Genomic DNA, 19,504 nt, shown 5'->3' with positions numbered 1-19,504 from the left:
TCTCCTAAATATGCAAAGCCAATTTGGTAGAATTCCAGGGAGATCTGAAAATCCATCAATGCATTAGGAACTTCAAAATACTTCACTTGATTATAGACACATCAGGAAGACAAAAATTAGCAAGTATATTAAAAATGTAAACAATTTAATTAAATTTATATCCAACACATAGAGAATATAGACTACTCTCAAGCACACGATGAACATTACAAAATTTGATTGGCACTAGGTCACAAGGCAAGTCTCAATAAAGTTTATGGCATCAGTATTACAGAGCTTCTGTTTGTTCATTTTAATAATTAAGTTGAAGCTAACAACAAATATCTAAATTTAAAACCTTGTATATTTGGAAATTGAAAAAAACCTAATAACTTAGGGTTTAAATAATAAATTATAATGGGAGTTTAAAATTCTTAGAACTATACAATAATAAATACACTGTCAACACTTAAATATGTAATAAGAGTGGTGCTATGCGGAAAATGTATACTCTCCAGCACTTACAAAAGAAAAGGAGAATTGGTAAAAATTAAAGGCTAAGAATTACAAGATTTGGGAAAGAATGATAAAAGTATCCTAAAGAAAAGGAGTATAGAGGGGCACCTGGGTGGCTCAGTGGTTGAGCATCTGCCTTTGGCTCAGGTTGTGATTCTGGGGTCCTGGGATCAAATTCCGCACCAGGCTCCCCACAGGGAGCCTGCTTCTCCCTCTGTCTGTGTCTCTGCCTCTCTCTCTGTGTCTCTCGTGAATAAATAAAGTATTTTAAAAAGAAAAGAAAAGGAGTATAGAGAAGATGAATATCACCCAGATTTGTTTCATGGGTAAAACAAAACTAACAAAAAACTAAAAAGTAAATATCTCTGATGAGATTAAGGGGGGAAAAGTGAAACTCAAACAAAGAATATCTTGAATGTAAAAGAAGAAATAAATCATTTTAAACAGAGTATTAAAATATAACATGATGCCAACAACCTTAAAAAAGGGGAAAAGTTGGGGGAAAAAAGTAAAAAAACAACTTACCAAAACTGAGAGAAGAAATAAGGGATAAAAATATTGAAGCAATGCTTACATATCCGCTGAAGAAGTAAAAAAAAAATGGACTTAAATAATTTTTTTTGGACTTAAATCATTTTACCAATAAGTTCTACCAAACTTTTCAGGTACACATCATTCATGTCAATCTTTTATCACCATGCCAACAAACAGAAAGAAGGAACATTTCTCCTCTCGTTTTATAAGGCTACCATAACCGTGACACCCAAAACTACCCTGACATGTTGAGGAAGGGAGGTTATAACATCACTTTACTCATTAAAATAGATTAAAGAACATTAAATAAAATATTGGCAAACTGAATCAAACCTTATAAAAAGACAATCAATCAAGATAAACCTGGCTTAATGCCTTTGGAAATAAAACACCTATTTTACCATATTAATGGATTAAAAATTATATAACCATTTCAATATATTGAGACAAACTTTTACAATAACATTCAATATACATTCATGACTATAAACTTTCAGTAAACTAGGAATGTATGGTCACTTTTATAAGCTAATAAAGACTATCTATAAAAATACTATAGCACATGCCACACCAAATGAGGAAACACTAGAAGTCTTCCCATTATTCCTACTTCTGCTAGACATTATATTTGGTTTCCACAATAATGCAATAAGGGCAGAAGAATAATAAATTAAGTGCAGACAGATTAGGAAGGAGGAAATAAACTAGTCATTAATTCCCAATGATGGGATCCTTTACATGGAAAAATCAAAAGAACGCATAGATAGATTATTAGAAATGATGCACAAAAATCATCTATTCATATATTTCATTTTTTGTTTTGTATTTCAGTTTTAAATATCTCTTAACCACCAAAAATAATAGAAAGTGTAATTGAAAAGACAGTGCCATTTAAAGTAGTATATGGGAGTGTCAGAACCTGATAATTCCAACAAGGAGTGTGTAGGCTTCTACAGGAAGATTCCAAATGGTATGGTAAGATGGTAAAGACTTCCTGAGTGAATGGAGAAATATATTGTGATCACAGAAATGAAATAAGTCTTTGTTAACTGTGATAAAACTCATCTAAAGATTCAATGTAACTCCGATCCAAATCCCAACAGAGTTTTTCTTAAAACTCAGCCAATAGATGGTAAAATTTGCATGGAAGAATAAAACTTCCAAGAATAACCAGGAACTTTGAAAGAAGATCAGAGAGAAGAAACATCTAATCCAATACCAATCTCATAATAACTAAAAGAGTGTGGTACTGCCACAAAATATATTACCAAAGAGAAAAAAAAAGAACTCAGAGGGAAATGTGTGCACATCAAGAGCTCTGGTATGTGAGAGATGTAGTACACCAGATTAATGGGGGTAAGAAAGGAGTATGAAAGTAATCATCCATTGTTGTGCAAAAGCTTTTTATCTTGATGAAGTCCCAATAGTTCACTTTTGCCTTTGTTTCCTTTGCCTGAAGATGTGTCTAGAAAAAAGTTGCTGTGCCTAAGGTCAAAGAGGTTGCTGCTGCCTGTGTTCTCCTCTAGTATTTTGTTGCACTACTAGGTATTTACCCATAGGATACAAACATACTGAATCCAAGAGACATCTATATTCCAATATTTATAACAGCAATGTCCACAACAGCCAAAATATGGAAAAAGCCCAGATGTCCATCGACAGATGAATGAATAAAGATGTGTTATAGATAGACAATGGAATATTAATCAGCTATCAAAAATGAAATTTTACCATTTGCAACAACGTGGTTGGAACTATAGGGTATTATGCTGAGTGAAATAAGTCAGTCAGAAAAAGACAATTATCATAGGTTTCACTCACATGTAGAAGTTAAGAAATAAAACAGAGGATCATAGGGGAAGGGAAGGAAAAATAAAGTAAAAAATAATCAAACAGGGAGACTCTTAACTCTAGGGAAAAAAAGGGCTGCTGGAGGTGACATGAGTGGGGGGATGGGGTAACTGGGTGATGGGCATTAAGGAGGGTACTTGAGGTAATGAGCATTGAGTGTTATATGTAACTGATGAATCATTGAACTTTACCTCTGAAGCTATTAATATACTATATATGAATTAATTGAATTTAAATTAAAAGATGGTTATTCAAGTGTACAAAAATAAAATTGCATTCTGACCTCACACTTATATAAAAATATATTCCAGACTCATTCGTGGTTTAAATGTCTAAAAAGAAATATGAGACTTTTTAGTAGAATATGTAGTTGTATAATTTTACATTGGAGTAGAGAAGAAAACTTTAAACTAGAGCAAAACAGACTATATATACAAGACATAATTGAAATCTGATACATTAAAATCATAAGTCACCAACACCCTAAGAAAAATCATGTTGTAAACAAGGAGACAATGTCTGTAATATATGCAACTGATTAGTATGGAAATTATAGAAGGAACTCATTCATATCTATAAAAAGAAGAAATAAACCATGGTCCTAAAAATGAGAAAAAAATAAAAATAAAAATAAAAATAAAGAAAGAAAAGTGGGGAAAAGCCATCGAACAGATTCTTCACAAAAGAAGAGTCATTTCTGGCCAATAAACATATGAATAATAAGTATGAACTTATTGCTTTCACTAATGACCAAGGAAAACTAAAAGGAAAGTAAAACTAGGGGATCCCTGGGTAGCTCAGCGGTTTGGTGCCTTTAGATCTCTGTGTGTGTGTGTCTCTCATCAATAAATTAATAATATCTTTTAAAAAAGGAAAGTAAAACTAAATTAAATACCTTTTTACACCATATTACATTATGATATATATTTTATATTTGCAATATGTGTATTTGTGATATATATTCTCTCACAACTTCACAAATGCCCAAAAGCAGAGGCCAGAAGTTTTAAGATTGTTTAGGGACAAAAATTGGTGGGCGAATCACATTTTCCTAATTCATCCTGTTTAATTGTGGTTAAAATGCTTATGTTCAAATGACCATTATGTCAAATAGCCTGTGTGTCCTCGGCCTGAGACTCTGCTCTTCTGGTCACTACCCTGCCAGGGCTCCCTCCCCTTGCCTTCCTCTACTGGTGCCACCTGCCTCCCACTTGCATACCTCCCACTTTGCATACCATACCAACCAATACACCTCACACACCCTGCCCCGGCTGCACCCTGCTCGGTCTGATCCCCCAGCACATGCCCAGGCTCCCATGCCTCAGCCCTTGCCCTCTCTTAGGGTGTTGTATTGCCTCATTTTCCACAAGGAGATCATCCTGTGGGGGACTGAAACCAATGAATTCGAGCCTCTGCCAGAAGAGAGGGAGGACAGGCTGTAATTGCATCCTCCTGCTCATTCATGGGCACTCCCTGTCAGGGCAGTACCCACTTTGGATTTTCATCATGGCTATGGTCTCAATGAAGTCAACTTTCCTAGGTCAAACTTGGCAGATCTGAATTTTGTCCAAAGATTTATACTTCTACCAAGTTTTAATCAGTATCAAGTTATACTAGAAGTGGTTTTAGGTGTTGTCAGCTGGGCCTTTTATTTAATGGAGGTAGATATTTCATTTTTTTTTAAAGATTTATTTTTTTTGAGAAAGAGAATGCAGGGGGCAGGAGCAGAGGGAGAGGGAGAGAAAAACTCAAGTAGACTCTGCACTGAGCAGAGAGCCCAACGATGGACTCGATCTCATGACATGGAGATCAGGACTTTGAGACCAGGACCTGAACTAAAACCAAGAATCAGATGCTTAACCAACTATACTACCCAGGTGCCCCTGGAGGTGGATATTTCTAACATAAGATTCATTACTAATTATTTAAAAGGCATATAATATAATACATGCTATTTCTTAACACATCCAAGAGACTTATTTGATCACAGATTCAGAAAAACACAGATGGCAGAGGAGTTGCAGCTGTCCTGGAGTAGCTGTTGCTAGACCCTGAATGCACAGTAAGGTCCTGGTGTTATGGTCAAACACCTCCATTTACTTGAAAACATACTCTTACATGTAGCCCTGCCTAGCAAGCTGTGGATTTGGGCAGAAGGTCTCCATCAAGTTTCCCCGGCTGGGTTCTCCCTGCAGTTTATCCTGCCTGTGCCTCCCTGCCCCTGCCCAGGAAGTGCTGCTGTAGCATTTGTCAGAGCAGAAGCACCATCTCTGCTGGACTGAAGCTCATCTCTAGCCTCCAGCAAGGACCATGGGCTGAGCTCACCTTGTAGACACTGTGAAATGGTTGTGCCCCACCTTGGGGAACGGTGACACTGCAGCCACAACTGACACCACAGTGCAGAAACCATAACAGAACCTGGGTCCCCCATAGTAGTCCATTCACTCATTCAGCAAGATTCACTCCGCGGTCACCTCACAGGGCATGTATTGAGTCTTACCGTAGACTGTGTTCCAAATCTGGCAAATTGCAGAGTCCTGCTATCCTACAGCCTCACCACCCCTAACTCATCACACCAAGAAGTGGTAAGCCTACAGAATTCTAATGGCAGCCACAGAAAGTACCAGGGATTCTCCTTGTAATTGTGTGATCTTCAAAGTCTTCAAGATTGTGTGACCAGAGTGATTCCAGGCAGAGATACCACCCCCAGGCACACGAGTTCCATTACCACTGAGTTACTATGGTCAGTGAGAGTTCAGGGGAGTCTAATCACTTCCCTTTCTCCCTGTCCCTCAAGCAGGATACTAAGTGACAGGAGGTGCCAGACCAAAATATCTTTCAATGCTCAGAAAAATTCTTTTCAGAGCTATTTATGTGTATATGTGTGTATGTGTGTGTGCACATGTGAATCTGGGTTTAATAAAAGTCTGTACAACAGCCAAACTATCAAAATGTTAAAAACCCACAAGTATGTGGCTTACCTCCTAGAGTTTTTCATGTCATCAACAATGGAGATGTTAGAATGACCCAGCTAATGTGAGAGACAGCCGTGGTACATTGGGGTGGGCCCTTGACTTGGCATTGGAACACGGGGTGTTACCGAGCTTCCCCACTGCCAGAATCCTCCACACGGCCCCCCCAAACTTCCATGGGCACTCCAAGATGCTGAGCAGACCTATTATCTGATACCACGTTCTTTAAAATTCAAATGCATTTACCAAACATGACTTACCTCCCTCCACTGATTAAATACAAGATCTAGAAGTAGGTGATGGAGGGAACCTCCCTTTCTTGTCTTCTCTCATGCATCTCCCTACATGAAAATTTCCTCCAGGCCACGGCCAGAGTCAGCCCCTCTGCGTGCCTCATCTCAGCCTCACTTTGCCCACATCTTGTCTCACTTACCTCTGGTAGGGATTGAAAGACTTCCTGGCAGCCCTGAGCTCTTCTGGTGCCTTAGCTCCTTTCCTCGTTTCTGCTTGCAATTCCATTTTTTTTTCCCTAAGACCAATTATACCCCTTCTTTCAGGAAGCCCTTCATATTTATTCTCCCTTTGTAAGGGAGCAGTGAGCGCCCCCATGTAAGGTGATGGAGCATTTTGTTCCCTCCAATTCCAAGCTGGAGAGTCATAATAGGTGAGGATCCCAGGCTTCTGAGGAGGTCAGTGTGCATGAGCCCGCTGCGTGACAAAAAGGGGAGGGCAAGATGGCAGACACAGGACTCTACAGGAAGACAGATGGGACTTGTTTGGCAGTGGTCAAATTTAAATCCTCAGGGAGAAGAGCTGTCTAAAGAGGATTTTAGGGAAGGTTTTCTGTGTGATGTGCTTTCTAAAGCCTGTGCTATCTCTCCCAGATCATTTATGATAAAGAGCTGGATTCTTTCTCATGGTTTGGAGGAATACACAAATGTTCCTTTTGTGGAGATATCATGTGCCGTGGTGGTATTCTTTTTTCCCCTTCCCTCCCCTTCCCTTCCCTTCCCTCCCCTTCCCTTCCCTTCCCTCCCCTTCCCTTTTCCTTTGCAGTTTCATACAGAATAACTAATTTTTTTAAAACAGTTTTGAGAAAAAAGTCGTGAGAGCTGGAAGTGAGTGCTATAACTGAGATCCCTTCTAGTACAAGTCTCAGGCTTTTGGAAGCCCAGACACTGGGAAACCATTGTTTCAAGCTCCAGCTCTGCACCTTATTGATCTGCATTTTTGGACAAATCATCCTTCATTTGTTAAGCAAGACATTATACTAATGGCCCTTATATTGTCACTATAAGGGTCAAATCATACAATATATGAGCAACTGTATTTTAAACTACTCAGTGATTACAACTTAATTGATTCTTATAATTCATTCAAATGTCTGTTCTTAAATCCCCTAATTTAAAGCAATTTGCAGAACACATATTTGGAAAGAGCCACTGTGATTGTAATATTTTATTCCAGCTTGAATGAGTCTATGCGTACACAGGAGCGCCGGGCTTCTCTGCTCTGCCTGGGCTCTCTGCGCTGCTGGTGTGTCACAATGATCAATGCAAGGAGGAGGGCGCACGGATCCTGGTGTGCAGGCAGGGAGCTGTGCCAGAGCCATCTGCTCTGAGAAGTCAGAGGCCACAGACAGAGAAATGTGGTTTTAATTTTTTGAGCTAAGAAGTTTCATAAAATAATTTTCTCCATTTTTTTGATGTGATGCCTCAAAGAAAATAATAATAAAACAAAACTGGAGGAGGGAAGGTTATCTGCCAAATAACATTTTCCCTCTTCTTTCTGCTTCTATTCCTAGAAAAGAGAAATTGAAAACTGCAGGGAAGTGTTGGCAGTATACCAGACTTTCTTGTTTTGTTCCCAATCACTGTGACGAGCAAATTTTTAAAAAATTTTTTCAATTTTTAAAAATTTTTTGGAGCATGACAGACTAATGCCCCCCACCTCACTGCTGTCTTTAGACAATGAAGAAAAGTAATGATGGTGACATTTATTGGGTGCTTAACGCATGTGGACACCATGCAAAACCAGAAAGAGCACAATTAATTCTGCAACAATGCTCTGGGGATGGCATTAAGTGAGGACACCCAGCTCTGATGTGTAAGTGGGAGCAAGCCAAGAAAGGAATGATGCCTCTCTCCCTCCTGGGCATACCTTTGGAAGCATGATATTGCCTTCCTGATTTGGAAACTACCAAACAAGTTTAAATCTTCATATTGGAAATTTGAAATGCTCATCACAGAAGCATGGAAACCTGGAACTGGAAGCCTCAGGGAAGCCCTTGGGTCCTTCTCGCTTACTCCCATCACCCTGGCATTTGGGAATATTTGAGAACACGGAGCTACTGCAAATAACAAAAACTCATCTGAATGTCTTGTTTTCAAAGAAGAAAAATAAGGTTTTGCTGAAGATCCAGTAATATCCCTCTCTTCAACGTTATCACTCTTCCCGGTTTCTTTCTTTTTTCTTTCTTTTTTTTTTTTTTTTGAAAAAATCTCTTCCCGGTTTCTGAAGGAATGACATGGGAAGTGAAAGTGTCTTGCTGAGGAGAGGATTTATTAATGGTCCAAACTCAACTGAAACAGGTCAGGGAGAGCCACCCTCCCCTTTGCAAGGAGAGCTGCCAGGGGCTGAGCTGCCTGCCGCACCAGCTGCGCTTGTAATTTATCAGGCTGACTTGCAGAAAGGGATGGTTCACAGCGTTGCACTGGGGAAAGCCGTCCCGAAGGGTTACCTTACAAGCTCTCTCCAGGAATCTCCATTCACCAATGTGTGAGGGATGTTCTCTGCCTTCTCCCCAAAGTGCACCTGACCAGTGCTCCTAGGAGCTAAGTACTGCCTGGCAGTGCCCCTCTCCCCTGCTTGGGTCTCTGCTCCTGACACCAGCTCTGTGTGAGCTTTCCAAGAGTCAGTTGCCTTTTCCCCATGCTTATCTGTGCCAGTTGCACTCGTGGTGTTAATTATAGGATTTAGCATTATGTAAATGACTAGAGTGTGGAAGTGATGAAGTATGATGTGTGAAAAAGCTTGTTTTTGTGAAAATGATCATATTTATCAAATCTAAAACACTATTGATTTTAGGGCAAGTCACTATCTTATGTCTCATTTAGAAAGACCAAAATACCAACAACCAAGCCACAATATATCATTGATTTGAAGACTATTCCTTTTTTTTTAAAGTAAAATATGAGGGAAAAGTGTATGTTAGAATTGGTAAACATGGTGAGTTAAATAATTTGGAAAAACTCTATGAAAAAGAGACAATTGTGGGATGCAAAATGAATATACAGTTGACTATTTACATGCACTGTGATCCAGTAACTAAACCTCTAGGCGTATATGGAAGATGAATTCTTATGTAGATACTATGAGGAAACACATACAAGAATATTTATAGTAGCAACTGGAACCAACCCAATGTCCATAAGTAGAAAAAAGGATGAACACAATGTGTCATATTCACAGAATGGAGTATTATATACGATCTTAAGAATATAATATTAAATGAAAAAGTGACTGCCAAAATTGTTTACAGATTCTTATAAAGTTAAAATTAATTAAAACAAAAATTTACTCACATGTTTTGGAAGATATCTTGATGTAACAGAACCAAGTAAATAGTAAGTGAGACAAGAAGAATATAATTTCCAGGGCGATCGTGAACTTGCTTTGGAGGAAGCAGGGAGACATGAAAAGGGAATAAAATAGGGCTAGACATAGGTTAAATTCAAAGTTCTTGCTCTTTCTAAAGTGGGGTTAATTCCTAGGTGTATTACATAACAAAATAATTGAAGAACTGACTGCCTAAATGAAAATCATGTATTAATCAATTATGACACTGCTATGAACCAGATATTATCTAATCCTGTGCAACTGGGGTCCAATGAAAAGAATCAATTTGTAAGCTAAATGGACTTGTAAGTGCTAATATTAGAAAATTATAGTAAAAAATGTATGTTGTTACTAATTTATAAAGTTTTTTAAAAACATATTTTGGATACAAACCCTTTGTCAGCTGTATATATTATGTGTTGCTAAGACCTCCTAAAGTTTTCCCTTAATGAACACAATGTCTTAAACTTTAATACAAATTGATGTATCACTTGCTATCTTTTGTAGGATGGTATTTGTGTCCTTTTTTAAAAAAAAAGTTTTCTTTACACCAGTTTCTTGAAGACATATCATTATATTTTCCTGTAACTTTATTGTTTTATATTTTATTTAGATCCCAAATCCATCTGGAATTTATTTTGTGTTTGGTAAAAGGAGTGACCTGTTGCCACTAATTTTTACCCACAGACATCCTATGGACCCAGCACCTTTTCCTGGAAAGGGTATTGTTTCCTCCAAGGAACTGTACTATCACCTGTTATAAATATACATGAGCTGGATTTGGACTCTCTGTTCCATTCAACTCTTCAATTTGTCAACCTTTGACCCAATAACAAATTTATATCTCATGTGATCTTTGATAGTAAAGTTCTCCCACTTCACTTCTCCTTTTCAAGATTGTGAGTATTCCAGAATTTTTGCATTTCTGTGTGAATTTTAGGATCAGCTTGTCAGTTTACCCTCACCCCTTTAAAAAAAAAAAACCCTTCTGTGATTTTGATTGGGATCTCATTGAATAGACATATTAGACATATGAATTTGGGGGAAATTGAGACATCTTGTCAATAGTACTTCAATGATACAGAATATATAGTTCATTCATTTAAATCTTCTTTAGTTTCTTTAGAACATTTTTAGTTTTGGGATGCCTGGGTGGCTCAGTGGTTGAGCGTCTGCCTTTGGCTCAGGGCATGATCCTGGGGTCCTGGGATCGAGTACCGCATCGGGCTCCCTGCGAGGAGCCTGTTTCTCCCTCTGCCTATGTCTCTGACTCTCTCTGTGTGTCTCTCATGAAGAAACAAATAAAATCTTTTTTAAAAATAACATTTTTAGTTTTAGTGTAGAAGTCCTATGCAGTCTTCATTAGATTTGTTTTTATTTTTTTTGATGTGAATTTTCTAAATTTAATTTGGTACTATTTTTTTAATAAATTAATTTTTTATTGGTGTTCAATTTACCAACATACAGAATAACACCCAGTGCTCATCCCGTCAAGTGTCCCCCTCAGTGCCCGTCACCCATTCACCCCCCCCCCCCCCCGCCCTCCTCCCCTCCCACCACCCCTAGTTCGTTTCCCAGAGTTAGGAGTCTTTATGTTCTGTCTTAATTTGGTACTATTTTGTGATCAAAGTACAAAGAGTTCATTTTTGTAAACTAACCTTATCTCCAAGGATCTTACTAAATTCATTTACTAATGCTAATAGTTTCTCTCCAAATTCTCTTGAATTTTCTAGGTAAACAGCATCATATTGTCTGCAAATAATAAAAGCTTTGTTTCTTCTTTTCCTATGCTTATAATTTTTATTTCTTTTTCTTGTTTCATTGCACTGCCTCCAGGACAATGCAGAATAAGAGTGGTGTAGCAGGTACCTCTCTCTTATTCCTAATGTGGGACTAAGTTTTCTAATATTTTTCTGAGTATATCACCTGGGGATTTTTATTTTATTTTAATTTTTAAAAAATATTTTTATTTATTCGAGAGAGAGAGAGAGAGAGAGAGAGAGAGAGGCAGAGACACAGGCAGAGGGAGAAGCAGGCTCCATGCCGGGAGCCTGATGTGGGACTGGATCCCACGTCTCCAGGACCACACCTTGGGCTGAAGGTGGCGCTAAACTGCTGAGCCACCCAGACTGGGGATTTTTAGATGCATTATCATATTAAGTAAATTTTCAAAGATCTCTGACTTGCTAGGGACTTTTATCACTAACTGACATTAAATTTTGACAAATGCCTTTTCTGCAACTATCAAGGTGATCATATAATTTTCTACTTTTTCTGTTAGAGTGATTACTTGATTGATTACTCTTGATCGATTTTATAATGAGAAACTAAGCTTATATACTCAAAATAGCTCACTTAGTCATAGGGTATTACAATTTTTACATATTGTTGGATTTTTTTACTTGCTAATTTAATGAGAGTGATCAGTCTGAGGTTTTCTTAAGAATGTCCTTGTCTAGTTTCAGAATCAATATTATGCTGACCTCATAAAAAGAGTTAGGATGTATTCCCTGCTGTTCCCTTCCTTCTCTGTCTTGTGGAAGAGTTCTGTGCAAGATTGGGATGTTTCTTCCTTCAGTGTCTGGAGGAATTCGTTAATGAAACTAGGATTTTCTTTGTGAAAATATGGATTCAATTTTATGTATATCAAAATACTCAGATTATCTCTAAGGCATCTATAATAATGCTCCCTTTTTATTCTGAACATTGTTTGTTTTTCTCTCTTTTTAGATCTGTTAGTTTTGCAAAGTTTAATCAGTTTCGTTAATCTTAAATAGCTTTTCGTTTTCTTGTTTCTTTTTTCCTGCAGTGTGCTTCTTTTCAATTTCATTGATGTTTGCTCTTATGTTCTCTTTTCCTAGAGTTTCCTAGAGTTTGCCTTAACTCTTTCTTGTTTTTTGAAATAGATTGTTAAATAATTGATTTTCAGCCTTTTTTCTTTTCTAAAATAAGCATTTACTGCTTTAAATTTCTCTATAAGCGGGATCCCTGGGTGGCGCAGCGGTTTAGCGCCTGCCGTTGGCCCAGAGCGCGATCCTGGAGACCGGGAATCGAATCCCGCGTCGGGCTCCCTGCATGGAGCCTGCTTCTCCCTCTGCCTCTCTCTCTCTCTCTCTCTCTGTGACTATCATGAATAAATAAATAAAATCTTTAAAAAAAATAAAAAAAATAAATTTCTCTATAAGCATTGTTTATCTTCTTCCCACAAATTTTGGTAAGTTGCCTTTTATAACTTAGTTTAAAACATTTTGTAATTTCCATTTTGATTTTTATTTTAGATCCATAGACTATTTAGAAGCATACTAACTTCCACACAGTTGCAGTATTTGTAGTTATCTCTCTATTATAATTTCTAGCTTAATTCCATGGTGATTGGAAAACTGAATAATTTCATTTTTTATCAGCTCACATAGCCATTATAGAGTGGATAGCTACATAAAATGTAGCCCTCCTTAGTTCCATAGTGTTAGTTCTGCCTATAAATTTGTATATAATGTTCACCCCTATCTTGTTGTCAATTTCTATCCACATATATTGAATATTGCTAACTCCTCGATGTCTTCATTTGCATCTTCCTAATGACTAATGATGTTGAACCTATTTTCACATGTTTATCTGCCATCTATGTATCTTCTTCGGTAAGGCATCTATTCAGTATTTTTGTCCATTTCTCATTTGAGTTGTTTGTTTTCTTATTGTTGAATTTTAAAAGTTATTTCTATATTTTGAATACTAGTCTTTTATAACATATGTGTTTTACAATTGTTTTTCCAAGATGTGGTAGATTTTTTGATCTATTAACAGTTTCTTTGACAGAACAGGAGTTTTTCATTTTAATTAAGTCCAGCTAATCAATTTTTTTCCTCCACCAATTATGCTTTTTATATCAAATCTAAAAACTCAACACCAAACAAAGGTCACCTCATTTTCTCCCATGTTAATTCTAGAAATTTTATAATTTTGCATTTTACATTTAGGTCTGTGATTCATTTTGAGTTAATTTGTGAAAGATATGATGTTTTTATCTAGGTTCACATTTTGCTCATGGATATCCAATTGTCCAAATCACATGTTGTAAAAGCCATCCTTTCCCCCATGGGATTGCCTTTGCTCCCTGGTAAAAGTTTGATTATATTTGCATGGGTCTATTTCTGGGTTTTCTATTCTGTTCTACTGACCAATATATCTATTCTTTCACTAATCCTGTGCTACTTTGATGACAGTCTTTATGGTAACTCTTGAATCAGATGGTGTCAATCTTCCTACTTTCCTCTCCCCCTCCCTCACCACCCTGCTCTCCCTCTTCTTCCTCCACCCTTGTCCTCCACCTCCTCCTTCTTCAGTATAGTGTTGGCTGTCTCAGGTACTTTACCTTTCCATATAAAACTTTAGAATCAGCTTATCAACATCTACAAAGTAGCTTGCTGGGATTTTAATTTGGATTGCAATTTTTTTTTAAGACAGCAATATGTCCATTTTATTTTTTTCTTTATTATTTTTAAATTTAAATTCAATTTGCCAACATATAGTGCAATTTTTAAAAAAAATTATTTATTTATTTGACAGAGGCAGAGGGAGAGAACATGAACCAGGGGGAGAGACAGGGCGGGGGGGGAGGCAGAGGGAGAGGCAGAGGAAGAAGCAGACTCCCCACTGAACAGGGAGCTCCCCATACAGGAGTCAATCCAGGAACTCTGAGATCATGACCTGAGCAGAAGGCAGACACTACCGACTGAGCCACCTACGTGCCCCAAGATTGCAATTAATCCATATTACAAATTGGGAACTATTGGTACCTTAATAATATCAAGTCTTCCAATCCATGAACATTAAATATTTCTTCATTTATTTAGATCTTTTATTTCTCTCATCAGGAGGTGATTGTCTGCTAATCTCAAAAGTTTTTTCCTATCTGGAATTTTAGCTTATATTATTGTTTTCCTTCATAGCTCTCTGACAGTTTTCTAATATTATCTGTTATAGGTTACCTGTTTTGTTTTGGTTTTTTTCTACTTGTTGCAACTGCAGTGTTGAGCAACCCAAAGCAGATAACTAATAACTTTTTTATGCTTTGGGGATTTATATTTTTGTTAAAAATATGTAAGCAACTGTGTACATATTTGTCTTTTCCTTTCTTCAATATATAATAATATACTGTATATGTTTATTATTTTGCACACTTAATTACTGGAGATCATTTTTCAGCATTGTATATAAACATTTCTCATTCCATTTTAGAAGTGGATGTACCATAGTTTATTCACTGGATTATTTCCTGTCTTTTGCTGTGATAAAGAGTGCAACATTAAAAACCTGTTTAAATGTGTATTTTTAATTTTCCTTGGACCAAAGGATCATTATTCGGGGAGTTTTCTGTGTAAATTTTGAAAAAAAAATTAAATCTATTTTATACATTTGTATTGTATACAATCATACATTTTTCAGTTCTTTGCAATATGTAAAAATATTTTTACAGCCAAGCTATGGTTAATTTTCATGAATTTTTCCTATGTACTTGAAAATTTGGGATATTGTCTATTCAGAGACTATGATAAAGCAACAAATTCTAATTCCATTGATTAGGTCATCTCTTTTTAAATGTTTTGTCCATTTTATCTGTCTTGAAGTGACAAAATAAGTTAAAATATTTTATTAGTTGTCTGATTCTATTTCTCTTGCATATCCTGGAATTTCTGTTTTAGAGACATTGCTACTATGTTGCTGTGTTCAAGAATATTAATAACTGTTAAATACTCATTGTGAATTATAAGGTCAACACAAAATATTCTGTTATTTCTTTTAATATTTTCCATGTGAATTTTACTTCATCAGTAATCAGGATTGTGACTCCTGCTTTCTTTTTCTTTGCCTTGCCTGATATATCTCAGCCTGTCATTTGTTGTTGCTGCTGTTGTTTTTAATACTCCAGAATCTTTTTGTTTTAGGTATAGCTTCTGTATGCAACATAATATTGGATCTAGTTCTGTTAGCCAATCTAAAAATATTTTTATTTTTAATGCTATACCAATTTACATTTGTAAAGGATGTATGTGTCATATTTATTTCATGAATCATACTGTTTGATTGTGTCTTTTGTTATGTATAATATATATTCTTTCTTGCTCTCTCTCCCTCTTATTCTCTGCACCCCCCACCACCAACTTCCATACTTCCTTCCTTCTACTCTTGCTCTCACTCTCTTTGTTTTTTAATTGGCTTTAGTTTTCTTCTTTTTTCAGCCTGAACCTTCAGGATTGATCATCAGCCTTTTTTTTTTTTTTTTTTAAATCACCAGTATTCCCAAGATTCTCAACTACAGTTCCATTAATGAACCTACCCAGTATAATTTCTATCCTGGATCAGTCCCACTACTTGTCTTACACTAGGGCCGTAGGCCATGGTTAGACTGGAAATTCCATGAGAGACATACATATCTGTCCATTTATCTTCAGTAACAAGCACGAAGCTGGACATATCGTGGATATTCAACAAATATCTGTTGAGTGACTGAGACAATTTCAAAACCGTAGACCATGAAGACATGGTCTCCATTCTAGACAGTGCCTCACACCTGTAATTTTTTTTATTTTTTAAATTTATTTTTGATATATTTCTTCTCTTGTTTCTCTCAGTAGTTATTTCAAACTTTCAGTTTTAAATTAAATCTCTTACCAACCTCTCATTCTCAAGCAAGCTTATTTATTCATTATTTTATTTATTAACTGAATATATCAGGTACCCAGAACTATGTTTGGCATTGGGGGCCCAATGGTGGGCTAAAGTGGACGTGATTCAAGTCCTTATGGGGCTTGGAGTTGGACAGGGGGACAAATTTTAATGAAATGTTTAGGTGAATATAGCAATTATTTTAACTGCTCTGAGGGAGAGGGACTTGGTGCCACTGAGACCAATAATCAAGTAAGTTGACTTAGGTAGGACATTCCAGAAGACTTCCTATAGAGTATCACTTAAATTGAGCTCCAACAGGTATGTTGGAATGAAATAGGGGGAGGCAAGTGAGTAGCAGATAACATTCTGCCCAAGCCATAGAGCACTTTCAAAGCCCAGAGGACTTTCTTCCCTGCCTCATGCCTACATGGACTAATACATAGTCAGAGGAGGCTAGCATCTCAATTTCTCATTTCCTTGGTCTACCCATTAGTCTCTTGTGACCTTCTTAGTTAAGAGTCTGTTCTGGGAAATGGGATGTCTTTGTCTCACCTGGTCCCCATCCCCCCAACTTCACTACCCCTTTCCCCCAAACATTTAGGTTACCTAAACGCATTGACTCTGGATCTCCTCAGGCCTCAGTTTTCCTACTTATCATGTGAGGGAGTTGAAACCGAGGGAGCTCAAGCGCTGTCCACAGTCCCAGAGCAGCTTCTGCTAGGAGCTCTGTCAGCTGGCCATGCACACAGCAGCTTGCAGAGAAGGGACACACTATGGCCTCGGGGTGGGCCAGCCATCATATCCCCTTGCCCTCTGTCTAGGGCTCTCCTCTGTGTCTACATTCCTGAAGCCCCTCGTGGTACCTCCTTCTTTTCTAGAAATGCAGGATGAATCAGGTGTTGACAGAAAGCTGCCCCATATTGCCCTCTTGGGGAGTGGGAAGTGAAGGAAGACCCCTGGGTAAAGCTTACACCAAATAGAGGGACTGGCTGGAGACACACTGAAGGATTCAAACAGGGGAAGAGGTCAAGAGATTCTCCCCCAGGGGGCCTATTGAAAGCACATCCAGGGCTGGCCTGTCCCTCAGGTTCCAGGCTCTTTACCATCAATCCCCTGGTTGAAATAGCCTAGTACAAGTTAAAACAAACAACACTATGACCAGGTATTGTTAGCCTGCCACAAAAGCAAAGGAGCTACTGCTCTTTGTTAATTGATTCCAGGAATCGAATGCTACACGCTCTTACCCTGAAGACTTAGGACCGAGGTCACAGGCAACGAGGGCGGTGCTTTCTTTTTGGTACTGTGTGGTTTCCACTTAGAGGGAAAGTTCCTGAGTGTTCCAGGCTCTTCTCTGCCAGGTCCCTTTTTACATTATCACAACCCCCCCCACCCCCGCCCTCCATGGATGGCATGTCCCAGCCCAGGGCGCCCACCCCTTCCCTTCTCCACACTGACCCGTGCTTCTTACCTCAGCTCCTACTCCCTCTCTCAGCTGCCTTCTTACACCTCTCTCCTCAGGCCTATGGGTGCCTCCAGCCTTCTCAGCCCTCATCTCTCTAAATCTTCCCTTCCTCCCTTTCATCCCTGCTGTACTGTGTTCATCCTGCAAGCAGGAGACCTATCATTTTATATAGTGGTGCATTGTTTGCTCATCTGTAACCCCCCCCCCCCCCCCCCCCCGCCGCCACCATGCTTGGAGCTTGACAAATGCGGGAATCACACCCTATCTTTTTCCCAGAATTTATGCAGTACCCAGCACACAGTGGTCATTGATGAATATTTGCTGAATTGGATTATTCTTGCTCAATGCTGCAGCCTGGGAAGTGGTTCCCTTAACACAGAGATAGTGCTGGAAAAAAAAAATCAGCTGCCAGGCCTGTCCCCCTCAGCCACAGGTTCTTTCTTATGACCTGCCCTGGCTGCCATGGTTGCATAGCCCACAGCTCTGGGCCCAGCTCCTTGCTAGAGGCCCTTCAAAGGCTACCAGGCTCTTTCCCAAGACCCCTTCTCTTAAAGAGCATCTGACAGTGCTTCTTATGGAGTGACATGAAATGTGGCCACAGATGGGGCAGCCAGGACAGGAAGGCAAGTGGGTGAGGGCTCCAGAGAAAACAGAGGAAATTATTCTTCCAAGCTCTAGAGAAAACTCTGGCTGAAGAGCAAAGAACCCAAGTTCAGTCCCCAATCAGACACCAGGGGGCTGGGGGCTTCTGGAAAGCAGGTGGAGACAGAGAGGGTGTGAAAAGGAGGATTGTGGGAAGGGGGCCCTCAGACAACTTATTGGACTCCCCTGGACTCCAGGTTTATCATTTGCAAAAGAACAGAGCTGTAATCTGAAGTTCTCCAATTTTAACCCAAATAATCACATATCCAAAAGTGAAGCTGAGATCATCTTTATCCTGACCCACTTATTTTAAATGCCTTTTTTTTTTTTTTTTTTTTTTAATGAAGCAGAAGGCAAATCCAAACCAAATTCACTTACGTTCCAGTAGTCTGTGTTAGCGGAGGCAGGTGGAAAAGGACTCTCTCTCCCAGAAACCACAGAATCTCCTGGGCCTGGATTTTCAGTCATGTTAAAATCCTTAGGGCTTAAGCCCATTTATTTGTCTTTGTTTGCATTTTTTTTAAATAGAGACTTCCTGTTCTTTGGAAGGTTTAATCCAGGCATCCTGGATTTCTGACGGGCTCCCACAAAGATAGGATTCATTATTTTTAAAAAACCTCAAAGCTCACTGAATCAATTTCCCTATAAGCATGCACACCTGGGCTTTGAAAGCAAATAGGGTTGAAAGGAAAGTGTCATTAGAACCAACCCATCTTAGAAAAACTTTTAGGACCTATTTTTGAAACATTTGTGGGATCCAAAGCCATACATATACTGACCTTGATGCATTCTTTACTTGTGTCCTTTTCAAAAACTAAAAGGTTAGGGGCCTTATTCTCCTTCCCAGCCCCAAATGTTATATAAGCTTTTAATCAACAAACACCAAGTACTTTCCCCGGGTGAGGATGTCCGCGAGATGCTAGGGATACAGAAATACGTAAGAAACTCATAAAATGGTGGGGAATGGAGCAGGAAGCTTTGAGGGGAAGGTTGAGACTGCTTCACTGGAAGTTCTTCCGGGGTGGGCAGGAGCCAGAGTATACATCCTGAGGCTCCCAGAAGAGCTCACAATGGCTCTTAAAGGACAAAAGCAAAGGAGTATGAGTTTGCCAAGAAAAGAAAGAGAATGACATCTGAGAGAGGGAACAGAGCAGACAAGGGGAGAAGTATGAAATCGCATGTGTCTTTAGAGAAAGTGGAACAGATGGAGGCCAAGAGATGACAGTACAAGCAAGAAGAGAGACAAACATACCTGTGAACA

At 38.5% G+C, this 19,504-nt stretch overlaps 1 long non-coding RNA gene across 1 annotated transcript; it reads right to left on the bottom strand.

Annotated features, from left to right (window-relative positions):
* Positions 1–7,328: 7,328 nt before the first annotated feature.
* Positions 7,329–17,720, bottom strand: LOC125753889 (uncharacterized). The gene is made up of 3 exons (XR_007406645.1): positions 17,608–17,720; positions 9,437–9,525; positions 7,329–7,469 (listed from the first exon to the last, which is right to left on the bottom strand). It is a non-coding gene; the product is annotated as an uncharacterized LOC125753889 (long non-coding RNA).
* Positions 17,721–19,504: the final 1,784 nt, after the last annotated feature.

This window comes from Canis lupus, chromosome 28, assembly GCF_003254725.2.
Source record: "Canis lupus dingo isolate Sandy chromosome 28, ASM325472v2, whole genome shotgun sequence".
In the NCBI taxonomy this organism is placed as follows: domain Eukaryota; kingdom Metazoa; phylum Chordata; class Mammalia; order Carnivora; family Canidae; genus Canis; species Canis lupus.
Note: the sequence above shows the minus strand (reverse complement) of the source record. Positions and strands in the feature narration are given on the sequence as shown.